This window comes from Hyperolius riggenbachi, chromosome 6 (assembly GCF_040937935.1).
Source record: "Hyperolius riggenbachi isolate aHypRig1 chromosome 6, aHypRig1.pri, whole genome shotgun sequence".
Lineage (NCBI taxonomy): Eukaryota > Metazoa > Chordata > Amphibia > Anura > Hyperoliidae > Hyperolius > Hyperolius riggenbachi.
Window position 1 is genome coordinate 155,428,977 of NC_090651.1, and position 13,769 is coordinate 155,442,745.

Sequence of the window (13,769 nt, forward strand, 5' to 3'; positions counted from 1 at the left end):
CTTAATCCTGAGTGGGGACAGGTCTAATCTCCCCACCTGCCTATACAGTGGTTGCCTTTGCGGTAACCCACGTTTGTAAGTATAATACTTACCTTTCACTCTATCCCATTATCCAATACATATTACACTATTGTGGGCTCTCGTTTTTTTCTGCTTTATATTTCCCAGTATAGGTTAGATTAGGTAGGTGTCCCCCAGTATAGGTTAGATTAGGTAGGTGCCCCCCAATATAGGGTAGATAGGCAGCTTCCCCCAGTATAGGTTAGGTAGGTCGGGTCCACCCCCCATAATGGAGGCGGGAGCCGGAGCCGCGGGGAGAGCAGCCCGACCTCTCCCTGGACCGCCCTCCGTGCTCCTCCCTCAGACGCAGAGTAATGACGCAGCAGGAAGCTCTGTGCATAACTACTCACCTTCCTGCGTTCCAGTCGCCGCTGATCTCCTCTCGTGCGTCATAGACGCTGATACACACGCTGCTTCCGGCTAAACAGGAAGCAGCGTGTGTATCAGTGTCTATGAGGAGAGGAGACCAGTGGCAAGTGGAACGCAGGAAGGTGAGTAGGTGAGCTTCCTGCTGCGTCATTACTCTGCGTCTGAGGGGGGAGCACGGAGGGCGGCCCGGGGAGAGGTCGGCTGCCCGCCCCGCGGCTCCGGCTCCCCCCTCCTTTACAGCCAGAGCTGGGACAAGGTCCTCCAGCACCCAAGGCTGAAACCCCAAAGTGCGCCCCTTCATCCCTCCCACCCCAGCCGTCACACACTGATTGCTATTAGACTAAGAAGCGCCACAGGGCCCCCAACCTCCCCAACACCTTAATCTCTAGTTATCTGGCTTGCAGTCACTGCCATGTATCCCCTTTTCTTATTTCTTTCTGCTTCATACACAATTAGGAATGACAGCTGAATGAATTGTGCGCCCCCTCCTACACTGCGCCCTGAGGCTGGAGCCTCTCCAGCCTATGCCTCGGCCCGGCCCTGTTTACAGCGCCCCCCTCACAGCAGCGCCCAGGGCGGCGGCACGGGCCGCACGGCCCTAAAAACGGGCCTGTCTGCAGACCATCATACACACCTTGTTTAACTGACATTCATCTGCATATCTGACAATCATCTGCAGATCTGAAAATCCCTCCTGGTGGATCTGATCTGCAGATGAATGTCAGTTAAACAAGGTGTGTATGATGATCTGCAGATCTCATAGACTATGAATGCAATTTGCAGGAATGGATCTTTGGCAGGAACAGATCTTTTGCAGATACTGATCTTTTGTGTCTGTACAGCATGTTTGTGTGCAGTATCTTGCAAAGATTTTTTTCTGATGGGGAGTTCAGCTCCATAGAATAGACTGTGTAGAAATGCTCTCATACTACATGAAGGGTGGTAAGATTGGTCTGTGATCTTTCATTTTCCAAAGACTATAGTCTTATGTGTGTATGCACCTTTAGAGTCCAGATTTTTCCCACCTGGGAACTCCTAGGTGTTTCTAAAAACACCTGGGAGGAGGGATTAGTCAAATGCTCTGTCATTATCATAGATATGCTCATTGATCATGACAAAAAATTACTTAATTACTTAATTACTAATTAAGGATGCTGTTGTACAACCATTTATAAAAATGCTTAATAAAGATATGGACAAGATGGAGACATCCATCATAGAGGGAAAGAGAAAAAAGTTTGAGCGAGACAGACATGACTTTGAAGTGGGTGCCACCTACAGATGGACACACAAGGGGAATAATAGACGGTTTAGACGTAGACCTAAGTCCAAGCCTAGAGGCAGTAATCCAACTCTCCCCAGTGATCCAAACAATCCTAGGCCACACAAACCACAGTCGAGAAATCCTATGAGACAAGATAATACTGGCCATTCAAACACACAAAGTGACGATTTTTTTATCAAGCGACACAGAAGGTGAACCAGACGGGAAGGGGGGGGGGGGGGGGGGGTTGCAAGTTTAGACAGACTGAGAGATCTACTACGCACACCCAAACACATGAAACGCAGGCAGATGTGGGATCACTCGAGACCAACATATTGAGTATTATCAATTTATCAGAGTACGTACCATCTGAGCCTGAGATGACGGTTTTACAGAAGGGACTGACTTTTTCTCCAACTAAACCTCTTGATAAATTTGAATTGGTAAAAGATATATATCTCTTTTGCAGAAAGCTGTCTTTTAGGAAACACTTTCGTTCTCCTACTACTCTGGAACCTGGTCTTAACAAGATGGATAGACAAGCCCTTAGTGATCTGATGGATCTATTAGGAGAATCTGAGAATGAACAAGGGGCGGTGAGCCAAATAACTAGGCTTTTTAGAAATCTGTCCATGCCTCCATTTCAGAACTATCCTGCTATTAAGATATTTTTTGAGGTTATGATGAAAGTAGTATCAGAGATGAGACCACAAAAAAAATCGGGATAAGAATCTAACCAATGAAGAGCTTGCAGCCATTGATACTTTAAAAAATAATACCAACCTCATTATTAAAGGGTGGAATTATATTTATCTGGCCTAGAGACCTATATCTGAAAGAGGCTTATAGACAATTGAATAACCCTAATAACTACCAGGTTCTTCCTGGAGATCCCATTGATTATTATCATGTCCAATTAGAAATGTTACTCAATTAAAGGGACTCCGAGCAGTGCAGAAACTATGGAAAGATGCACATCATTTTAAAGCTCTCTTTCTCCTCTTTCCAATGATATATAAACCACCACCCTACGTCTTTTAGTTTTCGCTATTTTCGCGATTGAAATTGCCGCGGCCGCGATTTCGATCGCGAAAATAGAGAAAACTAAAAGGTGTAGGGCAACGATTTAGGTGTCGTCAGAAAGAGGAGAAAGAGAGCTTTAAAATGATATCCATCAAGCCATAGTTATATTGTATTACAGAGGACGACACTTTCCCCAGTGTCAGCAGCTCCATTCTGCTGAATGCAGCTGCTGACTTTGACAAAAAGTCGCCCTGTGTAATACAATATAACTATGGCTTGATGGATATCATTTTAAAGCTCTCTTTCTCCTCTTTCTGACGACACCTAAATCGTTGCCCTACACCTTTTAGTTTTCTCTATTTTCGCGATCGAAATCGCGGCCGCGGCAAATTCAATCGCGAAAATAGCGAAAACTAAAAGGCGTAGGGTGGTGGTTTATATATCATTGGAAAGAGGAGAAAGAGAGCTTTAAAATGATGTGCATCTTTCCATAGTTTCTGCAGTGCTCGGAGTCCCTTTAAGCTAAATATAGGGGAATCATAACAGCCAAGGAATTTGACTTTTTGTTTCCTAAAACACCCACTATTGCCACCTTTTATTTGCTACCAAAAGTGCATAAGACCACTGTAGATCCTCCCGGCAGGCCTATCGTGGCCAGGATCGATAGCTTAACTGCTCCTTCCTGTTCGTTCATTGACTTCTTTTTTGCAATTGCATGTTACAGCACCAGATTCCTACCTTAGAGACAGCATGGACCTCTTGAGGATTCTTCAAGACCTACGTGTACCTCCTGGAACTTTACTGCTCACCTGCGATGTCAAATCGTTGTATTCCAACATCTCACACGAATGGGGTTTGCACACAGTCGTATACTGTACTTTCTGGATATGAAGGACAACTCACACTCTGACCTACATGCATTCCTTCTACAGTTACTCAAGTTTGTCTTGGACCACAACTACTTCCTATTCAATGGTAAATACTACAAACAGATATGCGGAGTAGCCATGGGTGCCAAGTGTGCACCGGCTACAGCTAACCTCATCTTGGGATACTGGGAGAGAGAGATAGTTTTTGGCGAACAATATGTAACATACCACCCCTATATTTTGGGGTGGTATAGTTACATTGATGACCTATTGATTTTATGGAATGGTCCCACTGAGTTATGTGGTCAGTTTGTGATGGAGCTGAATAAGAATAATATGAATATTTTTCTAACCATGCAGATATCCCCATCTTGGGCAGAATTCTTGGATTTGCTGATAAAAATACAGGAAGATGGCACTTTAATCTCTGATTTGTATAGAAAACCGACTTCGGTAAATAACCTTCTACACTATAAAAGTGCACACAATAGAGTACTAAAAAATAATATTCCCACTAGCCACTTTCTTAGACTGTGACGTATATGTACTAATGAATCTGAGTGATTTCTACAAACAGGTGTAACGATTGGTGTCAGCGAGAACAGATTTCTCTGATTATTGGTGATCTGCAGTATCACTAATAATACAGATGCTATACCTGATTATGTGTGATCTGCAGAATCACCAATAATACTAGTATAGCCAGAACCAGGACAACCAATGTAATGATAGGTGCTTGGTGCAACAGTAATGATAGAGATACTTGTTCTCCCAGAGGAGCTGGGAGAGGGGAATCTCAATATAACAGATGAGAACCAACTCCAGCAAGCTGGAGATGTAGACAGTAGTGAAATAGATCTCCCGAGGAGCGGGTAGAAATATACTGAACAAGTGTACTGATCACCCGAGGAGCGGGTGATTCAGACTATACTGAAGCCAACTACTACCTGAGGAGCAGGCAGAGGAGATAATATTGTAGTGACTATTCACCGCAGGAGCAGGTGATTCAGACTGTACTGCAGCTACTGACCACCTGAGGAGCAGGTGATTCAGACTGTACTGAAGCTACTGATCACCTGAGGAGCAGGTGATTCAGACTGTACTGCAGCTACTGACCACCTGAGGAGCAGGTGATTCAGACTGTACTGAAGCTACTGATCACCTGAGGAGCAGGTGATTCAGACTGTACTGCAGCTACTGACCACCTGAGGAGCAGGTGATTCAGACTGTACTGAAGCTACTGATCACCTGAGGAGCAGGTGATACTAGTAGAGGATCCCTCACCAGTGACTAACTCACTGGCGAGGACAGGAAGGTCAGACAAGCAGGTTTGGCAACAAGCGGACAGAGACGGTACAGAGACAGGAAGCTAAATCAGAGTAGTAATTCAGGCAGAGTCGGCAACTATATCAGATAGGCAAAGGTACAGAATCAGTGAGCAGAAGAATAGTCAAGCTAGTAGAAGGTCATAACAAATAATACAATTCAATTAGTACTTTAAGCTATCAACAGAATCTGGCTAAGTGTGGATCCCCAGCTCCAGCTGGTTCTAGCACACTTTGGGATCTGACTAGGTCTGAGTGCTAACACATAGCATTTGCAACAGCAGACGTGGAGCAACTGACAGGCAGGTCCTATATATAGTAAACGCGCTCCATAGCGCCGCCCCAGTCACTCAGCCAATCCTGAGCATAGCTGGAGTCAGCTGACCGAGTGATCAGCTGACTCCCTTTCTAGATGCATAAAGGTCCTTTCCTTAATCTATGAGCGATAGAAGGACCAGGCAAAGCACCAGCATGTAACTGTGCGGCGGCAACCGCCGGCTGCGACGCAGAGATAGCTGCCTTGCCGCTTGCTGTTGTGGCCGTATCCCCGTATCCCCCCCGAGGAGTGGACCCCGGACACTTCCTACCCGGTTTCCCAGGGTGTAACTCATGAAACTCTTTCTTCAACTCCTGTGCATGCACGCGACAATCCGGCACCCAAGTTCTCTCCTCTAGGCCATAACCCTTCCAATGAACCCTTCCAATGAACCAGGTACTGCACAGAATTCTGCACCAATCGAGAATCCAGAATCTTCTCGATCTCATACTCTGGTTGATCGTCAATCATCACAGGGGGGGCGGGGGGTAGGGGAGAGGAATCCACATGCACAGGAGGTTTAAGCAAAGAAACATGGAATGATCTCACACCTCTCATGCTGGCTGGGGGATCAATCGCATACGTCACATCATTCATTTTTTTAGACACAGGGTACGGGCCTATGAATCTGGGTCCTAACTTGGGTGACGGTTGTTTCAAGGCTAAATGTCGAGTAGACACCCACACCTTATCTCCTGGGGAAAACTTCCATTCCATCGATCACCTTTTATCTGTCTGAATCTGGAAGGCTTTCCCCAGATTTCTCTTTACCAGGACCCAAATTTCCCTTAAAGCCCTTTGCCAATCTTCTAGGGCCGGAAAGGGAGAAGATGCTACTGGCAAAGGAGAAAATTTGGGAGATCTCCCCGAGACCACCTGAAATGGAGAGAAACCTGAAGATGAGCTCTTCAGGTTATTATGCGCAAATTCTGCAAATGGTAGGAACTTTACCCAATCTGATTGCGCATCTGCCACGTAACACCTAAGAAATTGTTCTAGTGACTGGTTAACCCTTTCGGTCTGACCATTGGTCTGTGGGTGGTAGCCTAATGAAAACGAAAGGTCCATATTGAGCTGACGGCAAAAGGCTCTCCAGAATTTCGACACAAACTGGACTCCTCTATCTGACACTACATTTTCCGGAATGCCATGCAGCCGGAAAATGTGCCGGATGAAGAAATCAGCCAATTCCTGGGCCGAGGGGAGTCCTATCAGAGGTACAAAATGAGCCATTTTACTGAACCTATCCACTACCACCCAGATGACCGTCTTGCCCTCAGAGCTAGGGAGTTCCCCTATGAAGTCCATAGACAAATGAGTCCAGGGTTCATTTGACACTGGCAAGGACTGAAGGGTACCCACAGGTGCCTGGCGAGATGGCTTACTTCTGGCACACACAGCGCATTCTCTTACAAACTCCTTGCAATCGAGTGCCAACGATGGCCACCATACACATCTAGCTAACAGATCCTGAGTTCGAGCAGCTCCGGGATGCCCTGTATTCTTATGCGTATGGAATAGTTGCAAGATTTGTAAGCGGAAGGGAAGTGGCAAAAAAGAACCCCCTCAGGCTTCCCCTCAGGAATGTCCTTTTGGTAAGGCCTTAACATACTCGCCCAATCTTCCCTGGTCTCCGTGGCTGCTACCACTAATCTTTGAGGTAGGATGGTTTCAGGGGCTGTAGGCTGCACAGTCTCAGGCTCAAAGCACCTAGAAAGTGCATCTGCTTTGACAGTCTTGCTCCCTGGAGTATACGTTATTACAAATCTGAACCTTGAAAAGAACAGGGACCAGCGGGCCTGTCGGGGACTGAGTCTTTTGGCCCCTTCAATGTACTCCAAGTTCTTATGATCAGTATAAACTGTAATAGTATGTTCTGCTCCTTCAAGCCAATGACGCCATTCTTCAAAGGCTAACTTAATGGCCAGAAGCTCCGGATTGCCAATATCGTAGTTTCTCTCAGCCGGAAAGAACCTACGAGAAAAGAAGGCACAGGGATGAAGTTTGCCTTGTAAGCCAGAGCGTTGAGACAGAACAGCCCCAACCCCAACCTCTGATGCATCTACCTCAACGATGAAGGGGAAGGTGACATCCACATGTTTTAGAATGGGAGCAGAACAAAATAGTTTTTTAAGCGTAGCAAAGGCAGACTGTGCCTCTGCCGACCAATGGTAAGTGTCAGCCCCTTTTTTGGTAAGGCTGGTTAGGGGTGATACCAAAGAAGAGAATCCTTTAATGAATTTCCTGTAGTAATTGGCGAAGCCAAGAAATCTTTGGAGTGCCTTCAATCCTACAGGTTGAGGCCACTCCAATACAGCAGAGACTTTTTCAGGATCCATGGAAAGGCCTGAAGTGGAAATGATATATCCCAAAAAAGGGATTTGTGTGACCTCAAAGAGGCACTTCTCTAACTTTGCGTACAACGAGTTCTGCCTTAGTTTTCTTAACACATACTTCACATGTTTACGATGTTCTGTCAGGTTGGGAGAGAAAATCAGTATATCATCCAAATATACTAACACGAATTTTCCCAGAACGTCCCTAAAAACTTCATTAATCAATTCTTGGAAAACGGCGGGCGCATTACACAACCCGAAGGGCATAACCAGATACTCGTAGTGCCCATCGGGTGTGTTGAACGTCGTCTTCCATTCGTCACCGTCCCTAATGCGTACCAGGTTGTATGCCCCTCGAAGATCCAATTTAGAGAAAATACTGGGATCGGTCACCTGAGCAAACAAATAGTCTATCAAAGGCAGTGGATAACTATTTTTTACTGTGATTTTATTTAAAACCCAATAGTCAATGCAAGGTCTGAGCCCACCGTCCTTCTTCTGCACAAAGAAGAACCCAGCTCCCACTGGAGATCCAGAAGGACGGATGAAGCCCTTGGACAGATTTTCTTTATTATACTCCTGCATAGCCAACTTCTCTGGTCCAGACAAATTGTAGAGATGGCCTCTAGGAGGCATACAACCTGATCTTAACTCAATGGAACAATCGAAATTCCGGTGAGGTGGGAGTTTGTCTGCCGATTTGGGACAAAATACATCCGCAAATTCTGCGTACTGCACTGGCACCCCTTTGACCTGAACCTTGGTGGCACAAACAGCAACTCTCTCCAGACAATGATGATGACAATGGGTTGACCAGCTCTGTAGCTGACCGGAAGTCCAGTCAATCTGAGGGGAGTGTAGTTGCAGCCAGGGCATACCGAGGATAATGGTAGAGGTTGCCATCTGTAGGACAAAGAACTGTAATTTCTCCTTATGTAGCACCCCTATAGTACACAGCAATGAGGGAGTCGGAGAAAGAGGCTGTCTACACTGTAACGGAGAATCATCTACTGCTGTAACCAAAATCTGACAGTCCAACGGGAGCAAAGGAATGCCCAATTTTTTTCACAAAGTCATAGTCTATAAAATTGGCTGCAGAACCCGAGTCCACGAATGCCTCTGTGGCCGTAGCCTGATCCTCCCAAGTGATGGAACAGGGGAGTTGCAAACGGTTATTATTTAGAGGTAAAAACGGCTCGCCTAGGGTATTACCTCTGATTACACCTAGGCGGTAGCGTTTCCCGACTTTTTAGGGCAATTCTGGACAATGTGACCCTCCTCAGCACAGTATAGACAGAGTCTTTCTGACCTTCTGCGATTCCTTTCCATTTGCGTCAGCCTCGAGTGACCAATCTGCATCGGTTCGTCTGGAGGTGACGAGGGTGGAGAAGAGGCATAGGAAACAGATCTTATAGCGTTCTTCCCACGCGTTTGTCTCTGATAGTGAAGGCGGCGATCAACCCGTACTGCCAACGCAATTGCTTCGTCTAGAGATTTAGGCTCAGGATGCCCTAACATTAAATCGGAAACTGCATCCGATAATCCTGACAGGAAACAGTCTAACAATGCATATGTTCCCCATCTAGCCGATACAGCCCACCTCCTAAACTCAGCAGCGTAAATCCCCACCGGATTACGACCCTGCCTGAGCGTTTTCAGTTTCCTCTCAGCAGTGATAGCAATATCCGGATCATCGTAAATAACGGCCATGTCCTTAAAAAACTCCTGAGCTGAAGATAACGCTTTATGCTCAGCATTCAGACTATATGCCCATGTTTGTGAATCTCCTAACAGAAGGGTTTTTATGAATGTTACCCTCTGGTTCTCAGATCCTGACAGATTGGGCCTCAACTCAAAATAAGACAACACACGATTCCTGAAATTCTGAAAGTCAGATCTATGGCCAAAAAACGTTTCAGGTACGGACATGCAAAGGTCCGTGACTGGAGGGGATCGCACTGCATCAACGGCTGTTTGGAGTACCTGTACAGTCCCAGACAATTGAGTAATCTGAGTCTGTTGGGTATTAATCACCCCGGTAAGATTGTTTACCACGGTGGTCAGGACTCCAACTTGGTCACGCAGTGCGTCCATAATGTTTGGTCTGCTGTTCTGTAACGATTGGTGTCAGCGAGAACAGATTTCTCTGATTATTGGTGATCTGCAGTATCACCAATAATACAGATGCTATACCTGATTATGTGTTATCTGCAGAATCACCAATAATATTAGTATAGCCAGAACCAGGACAACCAATGTAATGATAGGTGCTTGGTGCAACAGTAATGATAGAGATACTTGTTCTCCCAGAGGAGCTGGGAGAGGGGAATCTCAATATAACAGATGAGAACCAACTCCAGCAAGCTGGAGATGTAGACAGTTGTGAAATAGATCTCCCGAGGAGCGGGTAGAAATATACTGAACAAGTGTACTGATCACCCGAGGAGCGGGTGATTCAGACTATACTGAAGCCACTACTACCTGAGGAGCAGGCAGAGGAGATAATATTGTAGTGACTATTCACCGCAGGAGCAGGTGATTAAGACTGTACTGCAGCTACCGACCACCTGAGGAGCAGGTGATTCAGACTGTACTGCAGCTACTGACCACCTGAGGAGCAGGTGATTCAGACTGTACTGAAGCTACTGATCACCTGAGGAGCAGGTGATTCAGACTGTACTGCAGCTACTGACCACCTGAGGAGCAGGTGATTCAGACTGTACTGAAGCTACTGATCACCTGAGGAGCAGGTGATTCAGGCTGTACTGCAGCTAGTAATCACCTGAGGAGTAGGTGATACTAGTAGAGGATCCATCACCAGTGACTAACTCACTGGCGAGGACAGGAAGGTCAGACAAGCAGGGTTGGCAACAGGCGGACAGAGACGGTACAGAGACAGGAAGCTAAATCAGAGTAGTAATTCAGGCAGAGTCGGCAACTATATCAGATAGGCAAAGGTACAGAATCAGTGAGCAGAAGTATAGTCAAGCTAGCAGAAGGTCATAACAAATAATACAATTCAATTAGTACTTTAAGTTATCAACAGAATCTGGCTAAGTGTGGATCCCAAGCTCCAGCTGGTTCTAGCACACTTTGGTATCTGACTAGGTCTGAGTGCTAACACATAGCATTTGCAACAGCAAACGCGGAGCAACTGACAGGCAGGCCCTATATATAGTAAACGCGCTCCATAGCGCCGCCCCAGTCACTCAGCCAATCCTGAGCATAGCTGGAGTCAGCTGATCGAGTGATCAGCTGACTCCCCTTCTAGATGCATAAAGGTCATTTCGCTCGGCGCGCGCGCGTAGCCCTTAGTATATGAGCGATAGAAGGATCAGGCAAAGCAGCAGCATGTAACTGTGCGGTGGAAACCGCCGGCTGCGACGCGGAGATAGCCGCCATGCCGCTTGCTGTTGCAGCCGTATCTCCGCTATCCATTGCAACAGGCATCTGATTTACAACAAAGTCCTCTGGACCGAGGTTATCCTAGAAAAGTAGTCAAAAAAGTCCTCTTTACCGCCAGAAATAGGAACCGGACTGAACGCATCAATACCAGACCGCGAGTGAGAGACAATTTGGTTAGAATAAGTACCTCATACAATAATGGGTGAAGTGATATCCATAATGCTTTGAAAAATGCATGGCCTATCTTACAGTCTGATCCTGACTTGATTGGATGCATAGCTCCACATCCCTCTGTCACCGTCAAAAGGTGTCCCACACTTAGGGATAGATTATGTTCCAGCCACTTTTCCTCTAGTATAGGCCGTTCAGTTGGGGCAGGCGTCCATTGAAGTTATCTGTCCAAAGATCTATGTAGGTCAGGCCAAAAATGCTCTCAAGGTTAGGATTCAACAACATATGTCTAAGATAAGATTGGCAGAATGTGACCGCTGGGAAGGAACCAGACTAACCTCAGTTGCCGCACATTTTTTGGATCATCATGCCAGCTCTTGTTGTCAGCTACAGGTGTTCGGTCTGGAACATATCAGGTCCACAAATAGGCGAGGAGATATAGTCACCAAATTATTACAAAAGGAGGCTAGGTGGATCTATAATTTGGAATCAATGCCCCCCTTAGGTCTAAATGAAGAGATAGATTATTCTGGGTTCATTTCATCATGTAATTCACCATGTATTTCTTTTGCTGCAGATTACCTCTAATCATGTATAACTGGCTGTCTGTACCCCCAATGGACTTTGGAGTGTTACTCTGGACATTTGATGGACTCAAGTATGCATATTGCCATATCTTGCTCCTATTTCTTATTCACCTTTAGCTTGTTCATAGACTATATGATGTGTTTTTGATCATTTTGCATCGTTGTTTCCCCTCTCTTACATAGTTACATAGTTATTTGTGTTGAAAAAGACATACGTCCATTGAGTTCAACCAGAGAACAAAGTACAACACCAGCCTGCTCCCTCACATATCCCTGTTGATACAGAGGAAGGCAAAAAACCTGTACAAGGCATGGTCCAATTAGCCCCAAAAGGGAACAAATTCCTTCCCGACTCCAGATGGCAATCAGATAAAATCCCTGGATCAACATCATTGGGCATTACCTAGTAATTGTATCCATGAATGTCTTTCAACGCAAGGAACGCATCTAAGCCCCCTTTAAATGCAGGTATAGAATAACTACTTCCTGTGGCAATGCATTCCACATCTTAATCACTCTTACTGTAAAGAACCCATTCCTAAATAAATGGCTAAAACGTTTTTCCTCCATGCGCAGATCATGTCCTCTAGTCCTTTGAGAAGGCCTAGGGACAAAAAGCTCATCCGCCAAGCTTTTATATTGCCCTCTGATGTATTTATACATGTTAATTAGATCCCCTCTAAGGCGTCTTTTCTCTAGACTAAATAAACCCAGTTTATCTAACCTTTCTTGGTAAGTGAGACCTTCCATCCCACGTATCAATTTTGTTGCTCGTCTCTGCACCTGCTCTAAAACTGCAATATCTTTCCTGTAATGGGGTGCCCAGAACTGAATTCCATATTCTAGATGTGGCCTTACTAGAGAGTTAAACAAGGGCAATATTATGCTAGCATCTTGAGATTTTATTTCCCTTTTAATGCATCCCAAAATTTTGTTAGCTTTAGCTGCAGCAGCTTGGCATTGAGTACGATTATTTAACTTGTTGTCGATGAGTACTCCTAAGTCCTTCTCCAAGTTTGTTGTCCCCAACTGTATCCCATTTATTTTGTATGGTGCTAGACCATTGGTACGACCAAAATGCATGACACTACATTTTTCAACATTGAATTTCATCTGCCATTTATGTGCCCATATAGCCAGTGGCGTTCCTACCATCGGGCGGCAGGGGGCGCCCCGCTCCGGGTGTCGGGTGCCCCAGGGGGTGTCATCAAGGCCTCCCACAGAGGCCTGTGCAGGAGGGGGAAGCAAAACAGAATGGAGGGGTGGTGGGGAAAGCGGCGGGGAGAGGGGACGGACCCCCCACCTCCCTCACCTGGGTCCCCTCCTTCTGGCGCTTCCCCCCTCCTAATTAGCAGCAGCTTAATGCGGGTAGGAGCGGGCGGAGAGGACTTACTCACCTGCTTCCTGCATTCCAGGTGATGGCGCACAGCGTCATCGTCACGTGACGCTGCTCTCCGCCTTCTCCACCGCCCACTGTGCTTCCTGATTAGTCGAAGCGCAGTGAGTGACAGAGAAGTCGGAGACCAGCATCACGTGAGGATGACGTGTGCGCCATCGCCAGGAAGCAGGTAAGTCCTCTCCGCCCGCTCCTGCCCGCATTAAGCTGCTGCTAATTAGGAGGGGGGAAGCGCCAGAAGGAGGGGACCCAGGTGAGGGAGGAGGGGGTCCCCGCCACCCCTCCTTCCAAGCTTCCCCCATACCGTGGGCAACTATACTACTGGGGCAACTATACTGGGGAGTGGGGGCAACTATACTAGCTATACTGGGGGAACTATACTGGGGGCATCTATACTGGGGGCAACTATACTAGCTATACTGGGGCAACTATACTGGGGGCATCCATACTGGGGGCAACTATACTAGCTATGCTGGGGGCAACTATACTAGCTATTCTGGGGGCAACTATACTAGCTATACTGGGGGCAACTATACTAGCTATACTGGGGCAACTATACTGGGGGCAACTATACTAGCTATACTGGGGGCAACTATACTAGCTATTCTGGGGGCAACTATACTAGCTGTTCTGGGGGCAACTATACTA

General features: G+C 46.4%; 1 protein-coding gene across 1 annotated transcript in view; it reads right to left on the reverse strand.

Moving 5' to 3' along the window:
* The window catches only part of LOC137522080 (complement factor H-like), a 485,888-nt gene that overhangs the window by 279,113 nt on the left and 193,006 nt on the right, over positions 1–13,769 (reverse strand). The window lies entirely within an intron of this gene.